At 39.9% G+C, this 12971-nt stretch overlaps 1 long non-coding RNA gene across 6 annotated transcripts in view; it reads left to right on the forward strand.

Annotated features, from left to right (window-relative positions):
* LOC109497635 overlaps window positions 1-12971 on the forward strand; it is a 132452-nt gene that overhangs the window by 421 nt on the left and 119060 nt on the right. For 4 of the 6 annotated variants that reach the window (XR_006594625.1, XR_006594624.1, XR_002740612.2 and 1 more), the window contains exons 2-3: window positions 8585-8678; window positions 12084-12196. This is a non-coding gene — a long non-coding RNA (uncharacterized LOC109497635). Of the gene's footprint in view, window positions 1-7737; window positions 8175-8584; window positions 8679-12083; window positions 12197-12971 lie in introns of those variants that run through there. The other 2 variants (XR_006594628.1, XR_006594627.1) reach the window with 2 other exon arrangements.

The raw sequence follows: 12971 nt of genomic DNA on the forward strand, positions 1-12971 counted from the left end.
TGTGTGTCGACTCGACTCAAAGAAATATTTTAAAAAGATATCATTTTGGCAGTTCTCTCTAACTAGTCTCCTTTTATGTAAATCGAAACTTTCTTCAATTAAATATGACTACCAACCCTGAAGGCATTTTTGACCGGCAGGGTTAGCTCCAAGGCTCTTAAAACTTTGATGGCTCATACTAGGATCTGCTGTTGCTGGTGTCTGTGCAGCCCAAAGGACTCTTGATCAGTGGAACTATATACTTGACCTTAGTGACCATAAATGGGTTGTGCCTGACGTTGTGTGGGAGATTAATGAGTACATCTAATTGAGGGGAAATTAGAAAAGCCCGCTTAATTCAGAGGGCCTTGCAAAGTTGGCACCTGATTTTGACAAGGTGGTTGAAAGCCTCAGCTTGTGGAAGGTTCATTGGAAAAATGGCATTGAGCACAACAGATCACAGTTCTGAAAGGGGCAGCATTACAGAAAGGGGCTCCTTGGTGAGCTCACTGTCTTACAAGAGCAAATTCAAGAGCACAAGGAGGAAGTGTGCAGAGCAGCTAGCAGCTGGCCAGTGTCGCATGAGCTATGCCCAGCTGAAACGTAAGGTGTCAGAGAAAGTTGACCAACTTCAAAAGAAACTTCTGCATATTCAAAGCACCAGGGGATGTTGGAATAGCTAGAAAAGGACAACAAAGAAATAAGAAAATCAGTATTACAGAAAGATGACAAAGAAAGCCGTCGTAGAAAGCTTAGGAAACCTTTGATTGATGTGTATTCTGAAGTCCTTGATGTTCTGTCTGATTATGATGTCCCTTATAATGCACAAGATCATCTGCCAAGGACTGCTGTGGTTGAACTGGGGAGGCTAAGGCAGGAGGGTCCCTCGGGCCCAGGAGCTCTGGGCTATAATGTGTTATGTCTATAAGATGTCTGCACTAAATTTGGCATCAGCGTGATGACCTCCGGGAACTGGGGGCCACCAGGTTGCCTCAGGAGGAGGGAATAGGCTCAGGGCAGAAAGGGAGCAGATTGTGGGGCACCTGGGTGGCTCAGCTGGTTAAGTGTCTGACTTCAGCTCAGATCATGATCTGCGCGTGAGTTCGAGCCCCCTATGTTGGGCTCTGTGCTGACAGCTCAGAACCTAGAGCCTGCTTCAGATTCTGTGTCTCCCTCTGTCTCGCTCTCTCTGCCCCTTCCTTGCTCACACTCTGTCCCTCTGTCTCTCTTTCTCGAAAATAAACATTGAAAAAAAAAACAAAAAGAAAGAAAGGGAGCAGATCAAAACTCTCCTGCTGATCAGTAGTGGGATTGCAGCTATGAATCATCACTGTACTCCAGTTTAAATTAAAAAGTGGTATGAGGAAACTTTTTGGCGTGATGGATATGTCTCGATCGTGGTGATGGTCTCATGGGTGTTTACATATATCAAAACATTAAGTTGTAAACTTTATTACATCTCAGTTACACCTTAACAAAGCTGTTAATTTTTTTTTTACTTATATGGCTATTAAAAGACTTAGTTTTCAAATTAATAAACTAATTTTTGATGATATCAGTTTCTATTCTCTCTATCAGATAGCCTTATTAAAAGATGTCTAAAGAGACCTTAATTTGAAATGATTCCGTTGTTTAGAAACTTCTAACCGATGAAAGAAAGCTTAATTCTTTTTTTCATTTCTATTCTAAGACTCCACTTAGGTGTAACACTTTACCAAGGTCAAAAGTTCTTAAAAGAGGCCAGTGTAAGTGAATAGCATCTTGATGTTGAACTTTCACTTTTATTTGAATTGACAACTATTGTGGCCATAATAAAAAAAAAAGGAAGAAAAGGCTTGAGTTTGGGGAGAACAAAAAGGGAGCTGATGTTTACAATTGGAGAAATCTATATCAGATTCAAACAAGCAGATTCTGTTTATGAATGGAAGGACAAAATGGCTAATGGCTTCTCACCCCCAAAATTCCAAATGTCCACAAAGTATCAGAATTAACTCCTGTTGTCTGCTACCTGATAGAAATCTCCAAATGGTCAGGCCATGGTGTCAAAGGCCAGATTACTCTAGGTATCATTTGGAACAAATAACCAGCTGGGCACAAATCAGAATTATAACCAGAAACAAACTTAACCAAGAAATATACTTAGCACAGTCAAGGTGAAGTATTGAATTACTGCAGATGAGACTTAGCAAAGGAGCCAAGAGAAATCGAGCTCCTTGAAGTGCACAATTTAATTGGCTACAATTTTAGAATTGAGGTCAATAATGTTTCAGTGAAAACTCCAGAAATAAATTGTCAGAGGGCAGCTCAGAGATACTGAGTTAGTTATATGCATGCTAATAATTTACTCATATGTAGGAAGAGGGACATTAGGCTGCTGTCTGCAAAAGCAGACACATAAGGAAAAGAAAGAGGGGAAAGAATCTGGGAAGAGTGAGTTTTGTTTTTATGCATTTGCAGCTAGCAGAAAGGCCAGTTGCAGCACAAAGATCTTGAGCAGGCTGGTGAGGGTCATCAAAGGAAGCCATTTCCGTTCTTCATGGATTCTTCAGGAACACTTGAGAGAGTTTAGCTGGGGGCACACAGAAGATTAGTGGAGATACAGTTGGATTTGTCCCTTGAGTGGTTGCAAGATGAGAGCTAATTTTTGTTTTCTTACTAAGTTCTATTTACTCAGTAAAAAATATAGAACTGTCATCTGCAGGTTGGGTTATGAGATGAATGTCATAGAGGAATGTAGGAAGAAACTTGATTAGAAAAAGGAAAGTATGAAATAATTATCTTACAAAATTGAAAAGCAGAATCACTAAAGAAATACGGCAGGATTGAACAGAATTTCCCAAAGACGTATTTTTTTTATTCCAGTAGAATTTTGTTTTCTTTATTCTTAATTTTACTGTGAAATCTGTTTTCCCCAGATAAGTTAATTTCAGGTGTAATAAAAACCCCAACTGTATATACGTAATACAGATTTCACCTTTCACAGTGTTTTAGTTCATGTGGTAAGAATCTCCTCTTAGCATCATCCCCTTTGTCTCCTGCAACCTTCTCTGTACAGTCATCACTCTAATTCTTTTTTTTAATTAATGTTTTTATTTATTTTTGAGAGAGAGAGAAACAGAGTGCGAGTAGGGCAGGGGCAGAGAGAGAGGGAAACACAGAGTGTGAGGCAGGCTCCAGGCTCTGAGCTGTCAGCACAGAGCCTGACGTGGGGCTCAAACTCGTGAACTGCAAGGTCATGACTTGAGCTGAAATCCTATGCTCAACCAACTGACCCACCCAGGCACCCCTCTAATTCTCCTCTTTAAAGGAATCTGTGGCCATCATGAATTAACCCTTTCCCATAACCCTTTATACTGACTCTTTTAAATAAATCTTATTTGTCATGACTTTTTCTTTTTAAAGTAAAATTCTATTTCATAAGTGTTATAGATAATTGGCAACACTTCAAATAGGACTCAAATGTGTGCAACGAATGTAAGGTTCCTGCCCATCTTTGTGCTTGAGTTCTACCCACTGCTTTTAGTTTCTTATTATCCCTCCTCAAACAAGCTGGCAGCAAATACGTACTTGGTTGTGTGTGTGTGTGTGTGTGTGTGTGTGTGTGTGTGTATACAAATAGTCCTCTTTACATAACAAATTATAGCATACTCTATATAATGTTTGGCATCTTGCATTTTTAATTTAAAAATATGTATAAGCCCTCATCATAACATGATGAGTAGAACACAAATAAAGGCAAATAAAATTCAGTGTTGCCTGATAAGGGGGTTAATGAAATGACTGGGGTGACACTATCCAGATTGGTCTTTAGGGAGTAAGGGCCTAGTCCTTCCTGGCCTCGGTTGGGGTTTGCCCCAGCCCTGGTGGCAATTTTCTGTTTCCACTTAAATGTCAAAGGAAGATTCCAGACCCCGTGGCCGGCTAAACTGTTCACTAAATCTATTTGGCTCCTATTTTGTCAGCCTGGTCCAGAGGGCTTTGGCCAAGAAAACATAGGGGCCAAAGACACCACTTGTCACACTGGGGTTGCTTGCCGTCCCTGCAGCAGGCACTACTCTCTTCTCATGTCTTCCTCCCCCAGATGAGCAATTCAGGCCACCCATTTTGTGCTGTCTGGAAGCCAATAGCTAACAGCCAATCAAATGAGGTTTTCCTAGAGCTGTTTATTATTGTTGTTGTTATTTCTAGTTTACCAAGCGTATTGTTTCGTATCGGTAAATATAGATACACCTCATTCTTTCAATGGCCGTATAGTTCTCTATTATATAGACGAAGAATGGGCAGTCAGCCAGATAGATTTGTTTTACTTTCCAGACAACATCTCTGAGGCTGATCAATAATGTAGATGCTTTTTAATGGTGCCAACTTTTTCAGGGCAGGTCGAGGCTTTTAATATGCCATGTGTACTGTTGCTGGAAATTTATGGATGAGCTTCTCTGGTGTTTAATTTAGAGCATCTATAGTCTGCATTTTGTCAATATTCGCAATTATTTCCGTCTCTCTTCCTGTTCCTATCTAGACTGGTTTTTCTCTAGTCCTGCTGTACAGCTGCCATCTTTAGACATCTCTCCACCACCCTCTTGAATTGGATGCATTCTTTCCTGCACCCCATTTCTCTTCACTTTCTGATTTGGCAAACGCAATCTCTAGGATCTTCCTAAGGAAAGATTCGTGGGAAGATAATCACATAAATACCTAAATGGATAAAAATATATTTATTCCGTCCTCCTATTAGTTGGGTGAGGTGTAGGTTTCTAAATTGAAAGCACGGTTTTCACCAAAATGTTTAAAACACACACCTAATTTTTGTTATCCGGGATGGTCAGTTGACCTGTTTATTGTCTATGTTTATACTTTTCCGTTATCTTTCTAATTCCATATTTATTTTTACCAAAGCACTACCGGTGTATAATAAAGTGTGTAATTTTGTAAGTCTCATATTGAAAACAGAGCATTCCCCTATTCCATTCCTCCCCCACCCACCCAATTCCTATTCTCCACAGTCAACTACTTTCAGTTCTTTTAGTTGTTGCTTCTGGTATTTATAGAAACTTCCCTACACTGGGTGGTCTCGGGCTTCTTTTGTGTCCATAAGGAGCAGGGAAAGCAGTTGAGTTAGAACGGCAGTAGTCACTAGAAGCCCATCAGGCATTGTCAAGGGAATGAACTTCAATGACTCCTAATTAAAGAACCAGCTTCTACGTAGATATTAGTTGGTAGGGAAATAGAAGAGGCAAAGCAACACAAATATGCCTACACTCGTTTATTTAAACACACAAGGAACTGAGCTAAAGAAACAACAGACTGGAGCATGCTAGAAATAATCCAATTTGCATGCTTACAGCTCCATCTTCATTAAAAACAACAGTAGCAATAACAAAAGGCTCCCCGTTTCCCCATTAGTCCTTGTATCGATTCCTCTTTAATTTTCACTACTACCTGATGGTCTCTGGCCCTGCCTCCTTTCATGACTAAATTAGGTTCATTAATTCTCCTTGTATCACCATATCATTACTTCATCGGATTTTTTTTTTTTTTTGGTGTGTGCTAACTGGTTTTCTTCTAAGCCTGTGCCAGCCAAACTGTACCTCTGTAATCCAAATTATGCACAGAACTGAATATGTATCTTTCGTGATGTCCTGTAGACACTGGTTGGTTTTAAATTGTGGTATTTTTTTCCCCTGCTTTTGCTTTTTGTGTTTGTGTGCAAATATTTCCCTCCTCATTTGTTTTATGGTCAATTTTACCAATTTACCATTTTATCATCCAACATTTATAACTAATATTTCCTGTTTTTCAGGTTTACATATTATCTCTCTCTTTTTAGATGTTTATTTACTTTTGAGAGAGAGAGTGCACACGCACAAGCGGGGGAGGGGCAGAGAGCGAGGGAGACAGAGAATCCCAAGCAGGCTCTGTGCTGACAGTGCAGAACGTGATGTGAGGCGTGAACTCACAAACAGTGAGATCATGACCTGTGCCAAAATCAGGAGTTGGTTGGATGTTCAACCGACTGAGCCACCCAGGTGCCCCGATATTATTTCTTAATGTCCTAATGTGAAAAATGAGAATATAGAAGCTCGCTCCCTGTATTCAGAATATAGTTACCAGCCCCTTTGGTTACACCAATATTTGCTGTTTATGTCTGAATAACACATCAATTTCAGCTATCTTTGGTCAGCTATGACAGTTCCCAGTTGTACATCTTTTTATTCTTCTTTTACACCTCCCAAAAGGTCATAGGGCTCATGCAGAGCAGCAGAACCATAACGAGTGACATGGAGTAGGCCTTTGGTATAGAGATCAGGTCTCACAATTACAGGAGCTGGTGAAGATGCCTATGGAAGGCTGCTGCCTGTGTGTCTCCCAGTATTGCCCAACTGCTGCAGGCCAGAAGGGCTAACAGTTGGGAAGAAACACCGAAGAAGAAGCAGAAGACACCAAGGACAAACTTGAACCCATGAGGAAAAACTCACCTGACTCTGATCTCCTCTGGCCACAATGACCCATCCGCTGCAGAAAAACTGGTACCTTTTGTCATACTGCAGATGTCTCTGGTCCAGGACTTAGAGAGTTTGAAGAAAGAGATCTGGCAGAAGCTGGAAGCTATATGGCTTAGCAACCAAGATTAGCCAGCAGGTCACTGACAACATTTGTGAGCTGCACTTGGTACCTGATACTGATCAAGGCTAACCTAGGACAATAGAGGAAAGGGAATTCTGGGAAGCATAGTCCCGACTTAAATTTATTGACAAGAAAAACCCCTACAGACATTCAGAGAGACCAAAAAAAAAAAAAAAAATTGGATCCATGGAAGAAAACATAATATTAAAAAAATCAAACAGTTGATTTAAAAAATAACTTCAGAAAAATAAGAATATTATAGTAGATTTTTGTAATTCAGTATATCATAAATTTTAGATGTGACACTTTTCAAAAGATTGGGACAGTAAACAAAGAGAAGAAAAACTGGAGAGGGGGGAAAAAAAAGAATATTCACAGGATCAAGCTAAGATATTCAAACAACTAGATTTCGAGAGAGAAAGAACGGGAGCTCCAGTGGCGCAATCGGTTAGTGCACGGTACTTATACGAGAGAGACAGAATAGAGAGAATCAGGAGGAGGAAACCCTTTAGTCTACAGGTAGGAGAAACCATTGACTCCACTGACATCCAGGACCTTACTTTCTTTTTTTTTTTTTAATTTGTTTTTAAATTAAAAAAAATTTTTTTTAAGTTTATTCGTTTTTCAGAGACAGAGAGACAGAGCATGAGCGGGGAGGGGCAGAGAGAGAGAGGGAGACACAGAATCCGAAACAGGCTCCAGGCTCTGAGCTGTCAGTACAGAACCCGACACGGGGGTCGAACTCCCAAACCACAAGATCGTGACCTGAGCCGAAGTCGGACGCTCCACTGACTGGGCCAGCCAGGCACCCCCAAGACCTTACTTTCTCTGCAGAGAAGTCTGAGAAATCATGGAAATAAAACAAATATGTTCCCAGTTCGTCTGACACCATAAAAGTCTGGAGAGCTCTACCTTTTGTCAGCTTCTCTCTTGGAAGTTGGGCTCATTTAACGTGGATACTCACCCTTGCAAAGGCAGACACAGTGATAACGAGGCAGCATAAATACAAGTGTTTCCAGCTACAGAATACTGGCTAACAACAATTTTTTTTTCAACGTTTATTTATTTTTGGGACAGAGAGAGACAGAGCATGAATGGGGGAGGGGCAGAGAGAGAGGGAGACACAGAATCGGAAACAGGCTCCAGGCTCTAAGCCATCAGCCCAGAGCCTGACGCGGGGCTCGAACTCCTGGACCGCGAGATCGTGACCTGGCTGAAGTCGGACGCTTAACCGACTGCGCCACCCAGGCGCCCCCTGGCTAACAACAATTAAACGCAGAAATTGGGGAAACCATAGACAAGTCTCCAGCTGAGAGCTCTGCAGGGTCGTTCGTGTCAGCCAGTGAGGACACTGTGTGCTCAACCTTCGCTCTTGACTAAGTTCCCCCTTATCCACGGTTTAGCTTTCCATAGTTTCGGTTACTTGCCATCAACCACAGTCCAGGGGCAGATGATCCTCCTTCTGAAGAGTCTTCGGAAGGCCGTTAATAGACTAACAATAGGTCACCGTGTCATTCACCTGACATCATCTCATCACGCAGGCATTTCATCATCACGCAGCAAGGGGAAGGGTGAGTGTAATACAATAAGATATTCTGAGAGATAGGGAGACCAATTCACATAACCTTTATTACAGTATATTGTTATAATTGTTCTATTTTATTAGTAGATATTGTTGTTAATCTCTTACGGTGCCTAACTTGTAAATTAAACTGTATCATAGGTATGTATGTATATATAGGAAAAAAGCATAGTATAAACAGGGATCATGGCTATCAGTAGTTTTGGGCATCCACGGGGGCCCTGGAATGTATTTCCTGCAGTTAAGGGGGGACTGCTGTATTACAGACATAAGAACCAACTGCTCTACAGCATGTCTTAGGATGTCTGTTACCACTGAATTTCTTGTACTTCACAGCAAACACCTAGTTTTAATTCCAGTGTTCTTCTAGTGTATTCTCATCAGATGGTATTTTTTCAGGCTGACTCCTCAGTTTATCCCCTCCTGAAGGCTGCTTGGAGCCCCATCACCCAGTGAACCGGCCCTTTTCACTGGGCGTCAGAGAACAGGAATGGTACGTCTACCTCAGGAGTTGACCCCTTGACTCATTACTAGAATTTTACGTGGACTCTTTATACTGAGAGTTATAGGTCAGAATTTAGGATTTGTAACTCATAAGTTCCCTGCCTGAATTCTCACAGAATGCCATCTTACGGAATGGCTACTAAATGTTGGCTCCTTTGTCAATGGGGAAGATAACCTGAGTTTGAGGGGAATTGAGGCAAATAAGGACATTTAGTTAGTTTACCCAGTTTATCCACTTTGAAGATTCTGAAATCATCTTTCCCAATTTTGCTGTAAAATTTTTCCACATTTTATGGAATGACAGAAGTAGTGGTTGGTTCAATGACCTAATTTGGCCAAATAAAAATTCAGTGGCCAAAAGAGAAAAATAAATTAGCTACCATATATCATTTTTTCAAATATCGAATCAAAATCCTGATGACGGTGTGTCCCCCTCACTATGTCGGGAAGAACCATCTCTTCCCATATATTATATTTCAAAGCTGACTGTATTTTCCCCCCAAAACTACACAACTTCGTCTTAAATATAAATTAAAGTCTGAAACGTAATTGATTAAAAGGGTATATATAAAACAACTGAGATTTGGACAAGACTTCATTCTTCAGCTGAAAAAATTCTGTAAAAGTTTCTATACCGATTAACGAGTTATACTACTCTGTCTCCCTAGTTACATGTCTGAGAGGCAGCGAGAGCCACACACAAGTCCAGCCTTCAGGGTCTGGCTCCGCCTCTTCATCAGCCTTATTTCCTGTCAATCTTTACCATCTTTGTGAAGCCACAATGGCATGGGACTCCTTTCATGTTCTTGAACGTACCCAGATGAGGCCTCCCTTAGGGCCTTCACAGTGCCATTCGGTTCTCTTGAACTACGTTTTTTCCCCCAAATTGTATACTAACTTTCTAGCAGTTTTCCTGTTCCGTAATAGACGTATCATAATTGCTCCATAAATGAACAAATGAATTTGTGGTATACGTCAACATACAAGCTAGACGACAGATCAGAGGAAGAGTAACGATGGGGTTTCAGTGGGGTAAAACAGGAAGAGATCAACTATAGGATTATTTCTCACGTAAATAAGGATACAAGGTATTATTTACTCTTGACTGGAATAGCTGTTGCTATATATAGATAATTTGAAGATACCCAGCAGATGGACTGTTTCCTCCCCATTTACATATTCTGCCCAGAACCCTTTTAGCTTGTTGGAATTTCTTTTAAGAATTCCAGTTTTCCAGCAATGATTTTCCAAGCCCACAGTTTTTGCTGACATACATTATAAATACGTTTAATGCCAAGCTCTCATACTGAGCTAGATGACAATTTTGCATGTCTAACTCTGAGTCAGATGGAGGCATTTCACACGCCTGTGTGGCAGCAGTGGGCGTCCAAGCTGTTGAGCTCACTGGTCCTTTAGCATTTATCTTCTTGTGGAAATTTTAAAAAGCATAAAAATGCTGAAAAAGCTAACCTTTAGGTCTGGCATGGTGATTTCTAACCCCAGATCTGACAATCATTTGTGGGAAAGATTACGGTATGAATTGCTAGGGGCTTTAAAAAGATTGGAAACTTGATGAGTCCCTAAACCTTTCTTCTGGTTTCACGTTGAGAACGAGCAGAGGGCACTTTTCTAGGAGAAATTTCACAGCACCCCCAAAGTGCCAGCACTTTAATTAGAACAATATTTCAAGTGTCAGTGGATATGGCTACTAAATAAAGCAGACGGATAAGCTGGTGGAGGTGAGAAAGTCCTTGAAGGCATTTTAAGCTCTATGGAGAATAAAGAAATGTGTAATACACATCATAGAAGAGGAGGACAATTAAATATCGTTTATATTCCTTGGTCTCAGTATAATCCAATGTCATTTTATTTTCCTCACTAATGGACTTCTGTTTTGTTTTCAGTGATTGTGTTGACAGTGCGTTACATTTTTTTTACACGCGGTGAATTGTTTAGCTTATTTCTTTTTTTTTTTTTTTTACATTACCACTTTCTCCATTGTATCTTCTGTGGACTCTAGATCTAGATCCGTAGACACAGAAGAGACATGCTGTTGGCTGTATGTAGAACGTCCTTTCCTCTTTCCTTAACTGCTTCTTCACTAAGACTAAATATTGCATGTTCTTTGGAACTCAGCTTGAGTCTCCTCCACGGAGTCTTGTTATGATACTGGAATTGCCCTCCCTCCGAACGCCATAACCACCAAGTTTCTTCGTGTCCTACCACCTGATGAACTATGCTTCTCGGTTTATTTCTGAGTTTCTACCAGGAGGCTGTAAGCCCCTACATTGTCATAGCTAAAAGATTGGACTCCAGAGCCAAAATATATCTATATTGTTTTCTTTGTAGATAAGTAGCTCTGTGACCTTGGAAAAGTTACTTAACCTCTCTGTGCTTTAATTTTTCGTCTGTAAAATGGAAATGATAACTGACTGTTTCACAAGACTGCGATGATAACAGAATGAAGTAATGCACATGAAGAACTTAACACGGTGCTTGGCTAAGCAGATGGCCCAAAATGTTTTTAGTGTTTTACTATTATCATTATTTTCTATGATAGGAACAGTGTTTTATACCTAGCGCCTGGTTCATAGTAAAGGCCTGAAAATGTTGAATAAATAAGTAACATTTCTTTTTTCTCTTCCTATTCCATAAACAAGAAAAAGTCATTTGAAATTAAAAAACAAAACAAAACAAAAAGACTAAAAACAAACAAAAGACCCTTCCCCTATACTCCTAGGAAATTTGGGAATAAAATAGATAATATATACATAGAAGACATTCACATTAAGTAGATGTCCCTTGCATTAATATCAATGCAATAAAGACCATTCTCATCAAAATTTATAAAAAGGATCCCTGGCTGGGAGGTCTGTTTTTAGGTCATGATAGTGAATATCTGTATTTGGTTTGAATTACATGCTTTCTGAAATATTTTATATACTTAACATTCAGATACACAGCATTTCAAAGTACTCAATATTTTAGATATTCCATTTTCTGCTTTTGTTGCAGGAATAAATTCTCTCTCCTCACAATGAGAACCTGCCTGTCCATGACAGGCAAGATATCCAGAAATTCTGAGTCATTACCTGAGAGGGTGTTTGTAAATCAGCGATTGTTCTCCTAGTTTGGATACTACTGTGGAAGAGTCATACCTATTTGGGAGGAAAATTGTTTAGCAGCAAAAAAGAAACAAAAGGAAAATAAGATTTCCTGTAGTTTTCCTTGTTGCCAGTATGTTAAATTTCCTGTTGCTTATTTCATTAAGTCTCAAGTTTACCACCTGGTTTTCAAAACCATAATGTTAATGAAAATTATTTAACCTTACATTCATGTACTGCTTTGCAGTTTACAGTGTTTAACAGCCATCCGTTTTCTCTTGGCATTTCAGTCTGGATGGAGACAAACCATCATAGACCCATGAGCCTTCTGTGATATCATTGGTCCTGCCAGAATTGCTTTGGAGGTGTTACGAGGTGGCATAATCGAACTACAAAAATATTGGTAAGTTGTGGAGGAGGGTAGGTTGGTCACTGTAGCAGAGTGTTCTATTTTGGAAGACCCACAGAGGAAAATTCTTACTACTATAATCTAGGAAATAACTGCTTCTCTAAAGCCAGTTGTTCATATAGACCTTGTGTGCTATGACATTGATCAGAGCCCTTCTACGTGTTAGCTGGTAAAATGACAAAATCCAGCTTTATTGAAAACTAGTAGCAAAGACAGGGCTTACAGCAGCCTCATTCTTGGTTATCTTACACATCTCCATACTTTCTTTTTCTCATCTATTTCAAATTTTTGGTATCTTGCCATATTTTATGTGTGACTATAAACTACTTTAAATCCTTTTTAAATAAGGTAGGATATACATTATTAAAGTGTTTTCACATATAATATTCTGTTGGATTCTCATATCAGCCCTGTGAAATAGGCATATTACAAACCCAATTTTAACTATCCATCCGTATTTCTCACTATTTTTCTTCCAAACAGACATTTTCAGCAAAGTTTGAGCCTGAGAGAACAGCCCTGGATCCTGCTTTGTATAATAGATCCCAAATGTAGGCTTATGCAAGCAGGCAGCCCAGAATCTATGCCAGGAGTATGTCTCTCCAGCACTGATTAATTCCTGTGTCTAAAAGCCATGTGTTCATTGTGGATGATAAGCTTGTTGCACAAACACAAGCTAACCACACTGAAGAAGTTTGGCATTAGTTCTGCACAAACCCCAGTGAGGATATTTGCCAAAAGGAAGGAGAAAATTCCTGCCAGTTTAGAC

This window comes from Felis catus, chromosome A2 (assembly GCF_018350175.1).
Source record: "Felis catus isolate Fca126 chromosome A2, F.catus_Fca126_mat1.0, whole genome shotgun sequence".
NCBI lineage: Eukaryota > Metazoa > Chordata > Mammalia > Carnivora > Felidae > Felis > Felis catus.